The sequence below is a fragment of the Suncus etruscus genome, chromosome 12 (genome assembly GCF_024139225.1).
Source record: "Suncus etruscus isolate mSunEtr1 chromosome 12, mSunEtr1.pri.cur, whole genome shotgun sequence".
Lineage (NCBI taxonomy): Eukaryota > Metazoa > Chordata > Mammalia > Eulipotyphla > Soricidae > Suncus > Suncus etruscus.
Genome location: NC_064859.1, coordinates 75,010,204 through 75,019,484, shown reverse-complemented (window position 1 = coordinate 75,019,484; position 9,281 = coordinate 75,010,204). Strand labels below are relative to the sequence as shown.

The following is a 9,281-nucleotide window of genomic DNA, read 5'->3' as shown; positions in this document are numbered from 1 at the left end:
CTCCCATACTCTAGGGGTGAGCAGATCAGGAGGGGCCAGGCAGATATCTGGCTTCCGGTTCCTTGATCCTGGTGGCCAGCTCTTCCCAGGTATGGCGTTAGGGAACACCCCATGCTGGAGGACTATCCCTGTCTTGGTTCTGTGAGGCTTGGCAGGCCTCCTGCCATTCCCCTATTTCCCCCTGGACTCTAGGCCTTTCCTGGGTGCCAGCTCAGGTGGCCTGAAGTGGAATTCATGTTGACTCTTTTATGGGTCCTCAAGCTTCCCCACCCTTTCTACTGTAGGGGGAGGAGCATCGGGAGAGTCCCGGCAGATATCTGGCTTCCGGTCTCTTGATCCTGGAGGCTAGCTCTTCCCAGGTATGGTGATAGGGGACACCCTATGCCGGAGGCCTACTCCCCAGCTTGGGTGTGCTGGGAGGTTTGGCAGGCCTCCAGCCATTTCCCTATTTCCCCCTGAACTCTAAGCCTTTCCTGGAGGCCAGCTCAGGTGGCCTGAAGTGGGTTCCAGGTGTACTCTTTTAGGGGTCCTCAGGCTTCCTCCCTCCCTACTCCAGCGGGGAAGAGCATCGGAAGGTGCCGGGCAGATATCTGGCTTCAGGTTCCTTGTGCCTGGAGACCAGCTCTTCCCAAGTATCTGCTTAGGGGACACCCCATGCAGGAGGCCTACACCCTAGCTTGGAGTGCTTGGAGGCTTGGCAGGTTTCCAGCCGCACCCCTATTTCCCCCTGGACTCTAGTCCTTTCCTGGGTGCCAGCTCAGATGGCCTGAAGTGGGTTCCATGTGGACTCTTTTAGTGGTCCTCAGGCTTCCCCTCTTCCTACCCTAGGGGGAGAAGCATAGGGAGGGTCCAGTCCCCCCCTCCCTACTCTAGGGGAAAGGAGCATCGGGATGGATTGTGCAGATATCTGGCTTTCAGTTCATTGATCCTGGAGGCCAGCTCTTCCCAGATATGGGGTAAGGGGACACCCCATGCTGGAGGCCTACTCCCTAGCTTGGGAGGTGCTGGGAGTCTTGGATGGCCTCCATTCACTCCCCTGTTTCCCCCTGGACTCTAGGCCTTTCCTGGTTGCCAGCTCAAGTGGCCTGAAATGGGTTCCTGATGGACTCTTTTAGAGGTCCTCAGGCTTCCCCTCTTCCTACTCTAAGGGGAGAAGCATAGGGAGGGGCCAGGCAGATATCTAGCTTCCGGTTCCTTGATCCTGGAGGCCAGCTCTTCCCAGGTATGGGGTTAGGGTACACCCTATGCTGGAGGCCTACTCCCTAGCTTTGGGGATGCTTGGAGGTTTGGCAGTCCTCCAGCCATTAACCTATTTCACCCTGGACTCTAATCTTTTCCTGGGTGCCAGCTCACTTGGCCTGATGTGGGTTCCAGGTGGACTCTTTTAGGGATCCTCAGGCTTCCCTCCTACTCTAAGGGGCAGGACCTTTGGGAGGGGCTGGGAAGATAGCTGGCTTCTGGTTTCTTGATCCTGGAGGCCAGCTTTTCCCTGGTATGGGGTTAGGTGACACCCCATGCTGGAGGCCTATTCCCTAGTTTGGAGGGTGCTGGGAGGCTTGGCAGGCCTCCATCTGTTCCTTATTTCCCACTGGACTCTAGGCTTTTCTTGGGTGTCAGCTCTGGTGGCCTGCAGTGGATTCCAGGTGGACTCTTTTAGGGGTCCTCAGGCTTCCCCTTTTCCTACTCTGGGGGGGGAGGAGAAGCATAGGGAGGGGCTGGGCAGATATCTGGCTTCCGGTTTCTTGATCCTGGTGGCCAGCTCTTCCCAGGTATGGGGTTAGGAGACACCCTATGCTGGAGACCTACTCCCTAGCTTAGGGGGTGCTGGGAGAGTTGGCAGGCCTCCTGCCATTCCCCTATTTCCCCCTGGACTCTAGGCCTTTCCTGGGTGCCAGCTCATGTGGCCTGAAGTGGGTTCCAAGTGGACTCTTTTAGGGGTCCTCAGGTTTCTTCCCCTTCCTATTCTAGGTGGAGGAGCATCGGGAGGAATCAGTCAGATATCTGGCTTCTGGTTCCTTGATCCTGGAGGCCAGCTCTTCCCAGGCATGGGATTAGGGGACACCCCTTGCCTGTGGCCTCCTCCCTAGCTTGGTGGTTGCTGGGAGGCTTGGCAGGCCTCCAGCCATTAACCTATTTTTCGGTGGTCTCTAATTTTTTCCTGGTTGCCAGCTCACGTGGCCTGATTTGGGTTCTAGGTGGACTCTTTTAGGGATCCTCAGGCTTCCCCCTTACTCTAGGGGGGAGGAACATTGGGAAGGGCTGTGCAGATATCTGGCTTCTGGTTCCTTGATCCTGGAGGCCAGCTTTTCCCTGGTATGGGATTAGGGGACACCCCATGCTGGAGGCCTACTCCCTAGGTTGGGAGGTGCTGGGAGGCTTGGCAGGTCTCCAGCTGTTCCCTATTTTCCCCTCGACTCTATGCCTTTTCTTGGTGTCAGCTCAGGTGGCCTGAAATGGGTTCTAGGTTGACTCTTTTAGTGGTTCTCAGGCTTTCCCCCTCCATACTCTACTCTAGGGGGGAGGAGATTGGGAGTGGCCCAGCAGATATTTGGCTTTCAGTTCCTTGATGCTGGAGGCCAGCTCTTCCCAGGTATGGTGTTAAGAGACACCCATTACTGGAGGCCCACTCCCTAGCTTGGTTCTGGGACGCTTTGCAGGCCTGGACTCTAGGCCTTTCCTGGGTGGCCTTTCCTTGGTGTCAGCTCAGGTGGCCTGAAGTGGTTTCATGGTGGACTCTTTTAGGAGTCCTCAAGCTTCCCCCCTCCTAACTCTAGGAGGGAGGAGCATTGGGAGGGGCCAGGCAGATATCTGGCTTCTGGTTCCTTGTTCCTGGGGGCCAGCTCTTCCCAGGTATGCTGGAGGCCTACTCCCTAGCATAGGGGGTTCTGGGAGGCTTGACAGGCCTCCAGCTCTTCCCCTATTCTCCCCTCTATCCCAAGTCTTCCCTGTTTTCCAGCTCAGGTGGACTCTATTGTGGTCCTCAGTTTTTCCCCCTTTCTCTCCCTACACTAAGGGGGTGACTCATGGGTGGGCCGATGCAGCACTGGTGTATGTCGTGACATTCGCTGGTAATTTTTTTGTCTGGTTAGAGGCCAGTTCAAGTGGGGGTACCATATATATTCAAAATAAAAATTGATGGATGGACTCTCAGGCCGAAAAGAGACCAGTTCGCTTGGAGGTAATATATATGTTCAAAATAAAAATGGGAGGATGGACTCTCAGGCTAGGAAGAGATCAGTTCTTGTGGGGGTACCATATATATTGAAAATAAAATAGGATGGACTCTCAGGCTGGGAAGAGACCAGTTCGCGTGGGGTTACCATATACATCCTAAATAAAAATGGGAGGACGGACTCTCAGGCTGGGAAGAGACCAGTTCGCGTGGGGTTACCATATATATATTCAAAATAAAAATGAGATGATGGGCTCTCAGGCTGGGAAGAGGTCAGTACTCTGTTTCTACTTGTTTACTCTCAGTGGCCTCTTGGTCTCTTCCTTCCTTCATTGTGTAACTGGTTTCTACCAGTTTTCTGATTAGTTCCCACAAACGGTGATAATTGGGTCCACTGTTTAAGTTAGATTGTTCATTTTCCCCACTTTTTATTCCTTTGTTCTTTGTTAAATAAGAAAGTTTGTAAAAAGTTTTCCTCCATTTAACGTTTATATAAGAACTAAGTCAATTGAATTGTTGGACTTGTTCTAGCATCCCCATAGGCACCAATCTCGCTATGTGATACTGTTCTTCCTTTACATAGGCACATTAAAATGGGAAACTATATACAAAAACGTTCTTATCTTATAGAGATGGGAACACACAAATCTTGTAATGCAGTAGGACCTTACACCCTGGACATTGGCATAAAGACCTGGCTCATGTCTTGAAAGAATGGGCATTGTCCATTTACCCCTGAACCAAGGATGCCATCTACAAAACAACTATGGTTGTGTACTATATCACCTGAATGCAATCCTCTACCAGGAAAGATTCTACCACTGATCTGGTAGAATAGGTAGACCTATTCAACAGAGACTTCCCTTTAACACCCAGAGAACTTAACAACAATAACAACCTGCTTTAAAGACTGAGCTCTCTGAATCACCCTCTAATTGTGAGTGAAACTAAAGGGTGCTCTGCATCATCCTGACTCTTATATAGGATATGGACATTTTTCAAGATCCTTGGCTACAAAAGCCTGACACCAACAGCAGTGACTGTGTGAAAAATAAAAGTGTATTTGCACTACAGACAATGACTTGGGTTGGACAACCTAATATGCCTGAAGCCTAGAGTTCGTCTTGTGCCAGAAAACTTCAGGGGTAAGGTCTTCTTGTATTTAGGCAAAGGCTTTTTCTTTCCATGTCTCCTATATTTTGCTGGGCCTATACAATTTCCACACTAACACAGTCTTTGCTGTGCTCCTTTGACTCATTCTTAATGAATTAAGAAACTGCTAGATGCTGAAGCAGCTGTAATCACAGGGTAAGATGAACTGATAACTGCTTTCTGTAAAATCATATAAAAGCCTTGCTTAAATTTTGCTAGAGGTCCCTTGTTCGGAGACCTGTCTCATGGGCAGGTGACCCTGGCGCCAGAAATAAACTACTCACCTTTGCATTTACATGGTCGTTTGGTTTCTTTTTTTGGTTTGGTTTCTTTTTGAAGCGCCCAGGGCTGCTCGAAAGGGAACAGGGAAATTCTGAACCTAACAATTTGTTTTTCATGTTTGTTTCTGTTTTCATTTCTTCTGGATGGATCCAGAAGATCTACATCTGTCAGGATGCCAGGATTCACATCTGTCAGGCCAGCTCGGCTATTGTCTGAGAGTTTATGTTTCTGTTTTCTTCTGGGTGGATCCAGAGGATTCACATCTGTCTGGCCAGCTCAGCTATTAGTCTAAGAATTCTCTGTGATTTTGTTTTTGTCTTGTTTCTGTTTCTGTTTCCTTCTGGGTGGATCCAGGGGATCTACATCAGTCTGGCCAGGATTCACATCTGTTCGGCCAGCTCAGCTATTGTCTGAAAATTCTCTGTGGTATTTGTTTTTGTCCTGTTTCTGTTTCTGTTTTCATTATTTCTGAGTGGATCTGGAGGATCTCTGTCAGGCCAGGATTCACATCTGTCAGGCCAGCTCAGCTATTGTCTGAGAATTCTCTGTTGTATTTGTTTTTGTCTTATGGGACAGTCTACCTCAACTCCATTAGAAACCTCTCTAATTGTTAAGGAAGGAAAATGGCAGACCTTCTGTTCAGCTGAATGGCCAACTTTTGAGGTCAGATGACCACCTGAAGTTTCTTTAAGCTGTTGTGTTTTAGCCTGGGAAACATGGTCATCCGGGTCAGCAGCCCTACATCATAGTATGGAGGGACCTATGTGAGAATTCCCCTCCTTGGGTAAAAGTTATCTTGCCTGCCTCTGATCTAGTGGTTTCCTCTCCCACTATAACTCACAAAGAGTATTATAACACAGGTTGTCCTAGAGTGGAGCCAGAAAGCATAAGCATTATTCTTTTTTTTTTCTTTTTCTCAGCATTATTCTTTTTTTTTTTTTTTTTGGTTTTTGGGCCACACCCATTTGACTCTCAGGGGTTACTCCTGGCTATGAGCTCAGAAATCGCCCCTGGCTTGGGGAGACCATATGGGACTCCGGGGATCGAACCATGGTCCGTCCTACGCTAGCGCTTGTAAGGCAGACACCTTACCTCTAGCGCCACCTTCCCGGCCCCAGCATTATTCTTAAGTGTCTCCATTGAGTAGGATTATGTGATGATGGTCATTCATAAACAGTGTATACATTACAATATAATGCGAGACCTTTTTTGGTTCACAAAAATGTGTTGATAGAGATATCTTGGAAGTATTTAAAGGTAACATAGCTTCAAAGAACTCAAATGGAAAATGTTTTGAAATGTTAGCACTGAGCTGATAAAACTATGTTTAGTTTGCTAAAAAATTTATGAGTCACTATTTAAAGGTCTGAAACATATAGATTTTGTTATATCTGTCAAAATTTTCAAAATATAAATAATGTAGCAGCTGTAATTCATGTAATATTACAAAGTGCTGCTGTTTACTTTAGGTTTTTTTGCAATAGCAGATGAGTGCTAATGAGTCTTGCAATATCCTACTGGTCACATCAACATTTTGGTAGTGAGAGGAGGTCAGGAATATATTAGGCCCTAGATTCTTAAACTGAGGGCCATATAAGTGAATTGCCATAGTGAAAATTTTGGTAAAAATTTTCTGAACATAAGGAGGAGAAAGAAGATAAGTGGAATAAGAAGACGAATAAAGAGCTGACAAAAATTCTAGCTGTAGTAGTAAATAATACAGGATATAAGAAAGGTGCAGGAGGTAAACAGGGCCACCTGGGCCACTGGCGGTGACCTGCTCTGGATCCAGACCAATGTGCATATTGCAAAGAGAAAGAGCACTGGGCAAAAGAATGCCTTAGAAAAAGGGAAACAGGCCTGTCCTGTCCCATGTACTGGCACTAGAAGACGATTAGGGAAGACAGGGCTCAGATTCCCTTCCCGAGCTCAGGGTAAACTTTGAAGTGGAGGGGACTCTCATTAATTTTGAGATAGACACCGGGGCTCTCTCTACTCTGTCTTACAACAGCCTCTGGGGACACTGTCCTCTAAGAGGTCGTTGGTAAGGGGAGCAAACGGGAGTAGTTAAAGGTGCATCATTCATTTTTGGTTATTCTAGACTTCCAGCCCCTTTAATGGGACTGTGGCGTGTGTTTTAAGTCAGCACTTACATTAGTTCACTTTGGATAGCCTTGTTTTATATGGCCTTCCAGGGACCCCGACCAGCGGGTAAAGCTGGAGACCACGTCAGTAATTCGCAATTCTCGAAGAAGAATCCGGCCTGAAATGGAAGAGGGGCTGGGAAATAATGAGACTCGAGACGAGGGTCCGATCAGGAGTCCGTTTAATAAAAGAAAAATTAGACCTTTTATAGACAATACAAAAACAGAGAGAGTAGGGGTGGGGAATAGTAGGAATTGCTGTAATTTTCCACGGGAACATCTTGATTTTCCAAGGTTAATAAGATTATCATCAGTCAAGAGATTTACATTATTTTTTTTTTTTTGGTTTTTGGGCCACACCCTGTGAGGCTCAGGGGTTACTCCTGGCTATGCGCTCAGAAGTTGCTCCTGGCTTCTTGGGGGACCATATGGGATGCCGGGGGATCGAACCGCGGTCCGTCCTAGGCTAGCGCAGGCAAGGCAGGCACCTTACCTCCAGCGCCACCGCCCGGCCCCTAGATTTACATTATTTTTGAGCAACAAAGTACAAAATATAATCTCAGCTTGGGCCTTTTGACCCCTGTCTATACAAGGACATCTTGGAGCTTAGTATCTCCCTAGCTCTAGGCTATTTCTATTTCTTTGGATCCAAGGACAAGGAAGGCCACAAGCAGCTTGTAGTAAAAGCATTTTGGCTAAGATTTTCAGAAACTTCATTTTGATTAGTGAGAGGGCTTTTTAATTATTCCAAACAGTCTCCAACAGTTTTATAGCTTTCATTCTGATATCTTGCACAACGTTCAGGTATTTATGATGAGAAAAATCTCTCTCACCAATATAAATAGTTGGGAGGAGTTAGTCTAATGTAAAATTTTTTTTTTTTAAATATGGAACGCTTCACGAATTTGCGTGTCATCCTTGCGCAGGGGCCATGCTAATCTTCTCTGTATCGTTCCAATTTTAGTATATGTGCTGCCGAAGCGAGCACTAATGTAAAATATTTTTAACAGCCTCTGTCTGGCCTGCTAATAGAGAATGGTGATCAGCCTCTCACTTGACTGTAATGCAATAAATTTTTAGTCATTACACTCTTATTTTTTTTTTTTTTGGTTTTTGGGCCACACCCGGTGACGCTCAGGGGTTACTCCTGGCTATGTGCTCAGAAGTTGCTCCTGGCTTGGGGGACCATATGGGACACCGGGGGATCGAACCGCGGTCCGTCCAAGGCTAGGGCAGGCAAGGGAGGCACCTTACCTTTAGCGCCACCGCCCGGCCCCAGTCATTACACTCTTGATTGATTCATTGGCTTGCATCAATCCCTGTCTTATTGTCTGGGGGAACTTTCTTAGAGTTTCTTAGAACCTGGCCTGCTGATTTCTCTGCATAAGTCTGCTGACATTCGTGAACTGTGCCTATGTCAAGTAGGGACGAGGGTTCAAGGTTCTTGTGTTTTTCATAAAATGCAGCATTTCTTTGCTGTGGGGTTAAGCGTCTCCAAGTAGGGCCCATTTATCCCTGTTGTCTTGTAACAACACCATTCTGGAAGTGATGTCTGTGATTTGAAATGGCATTTTTAGTTTTATAAATGCACACTACCATGAATTTAATATATAAAATTCTTGTTGTCAAACCTATGTTGGGGGGAGCCACTGTCTATTATGTGCTATTTATATGAATGTTGTACTGGGTCTGAGCATAACTTTCCCAGTGTTAGTGTTTTTACTGACCACTAACAGCACTGGGTGTACTTACTGTGTTATATAACAAGACCCTCTGCTGAATTGAATTGCTTTTGTGTAAAGGTCTGCACACTGTTAAGGAAAAGTAGAGTACTGACTTGCTTTTCTGACAAGTTGGGTTCTTTGTGTGTGTGTTTTCTTTTTCCCCAATATATTGTGACCTCCAGAGTGTTAAGGTAGTGAAATGATGTTTTGTTATGACCAAGAGATGCCAAACAACTTTTAGCTACATTGGTGGTCATACTGGGTTCTTTGCTCCCTCTTCCACTTTAAGGGGATACCGTGAATAGCCTTAGGAACAAGGACAAGTTCTCAGAAGGGCCCATGACTAAGAGGGATCCAGGACAAGTTTTAGTGTAGATTTGGAAAGCACTTTTTATGTCAACATGAACTGTAGTACCATTGATAAAATGCTTACACTCCTGTCTAATGAGGAAAGTTTCTCGGGAGAGCTCACTTTTCCTGTCTCCTCATAAGATGATGCTCCCAGTAAAAGAAACTGATGCAGTGTGGCCTGTGCTCAGTGGTTGCAAAGTCTGCCATCTTTGGAGAGTGCTGATTGTTTTTGGGATGTGGAGATATTTTTGTAATTATATTAGGTTTTTCTAGCATTTGGAGCCAAAGGTCAACCAATACCTAGGCCACTTTCGGGTCTGTCAACCCTGCTCCAGTATGTAGATGACCTATTTCTGGCCACCTCCTCAAAGTAATAGTCAATGGTGGGCCCACCTTACCTGAAGTCTAATTTTCAGGTCTGGTGGCAGGATGAAACTTGAGTTTGTGTATTTGATA

General features: G+C 46.6%; 1 non-coding gene across 1 annotated transcript; it reads right to left on the bottom strand.

Annotated features, from left to right (window-relative positions):
- Positions 1–7,631: 7,631 nt before the first annotated feature.
- On the bottom strand, positions 7,632–7,738 carry LOC126025025 (U6 spliceosomal RNA). Its single transcript, XR_007501076.1, has one exon. It is a non-coding gene; the product is annotated as a U6 spliceosomal RNA (small nuclear RNA).
- Between the last annotated feature and the right edge of the window lie 1,543 nt (positions 7,739–9,281).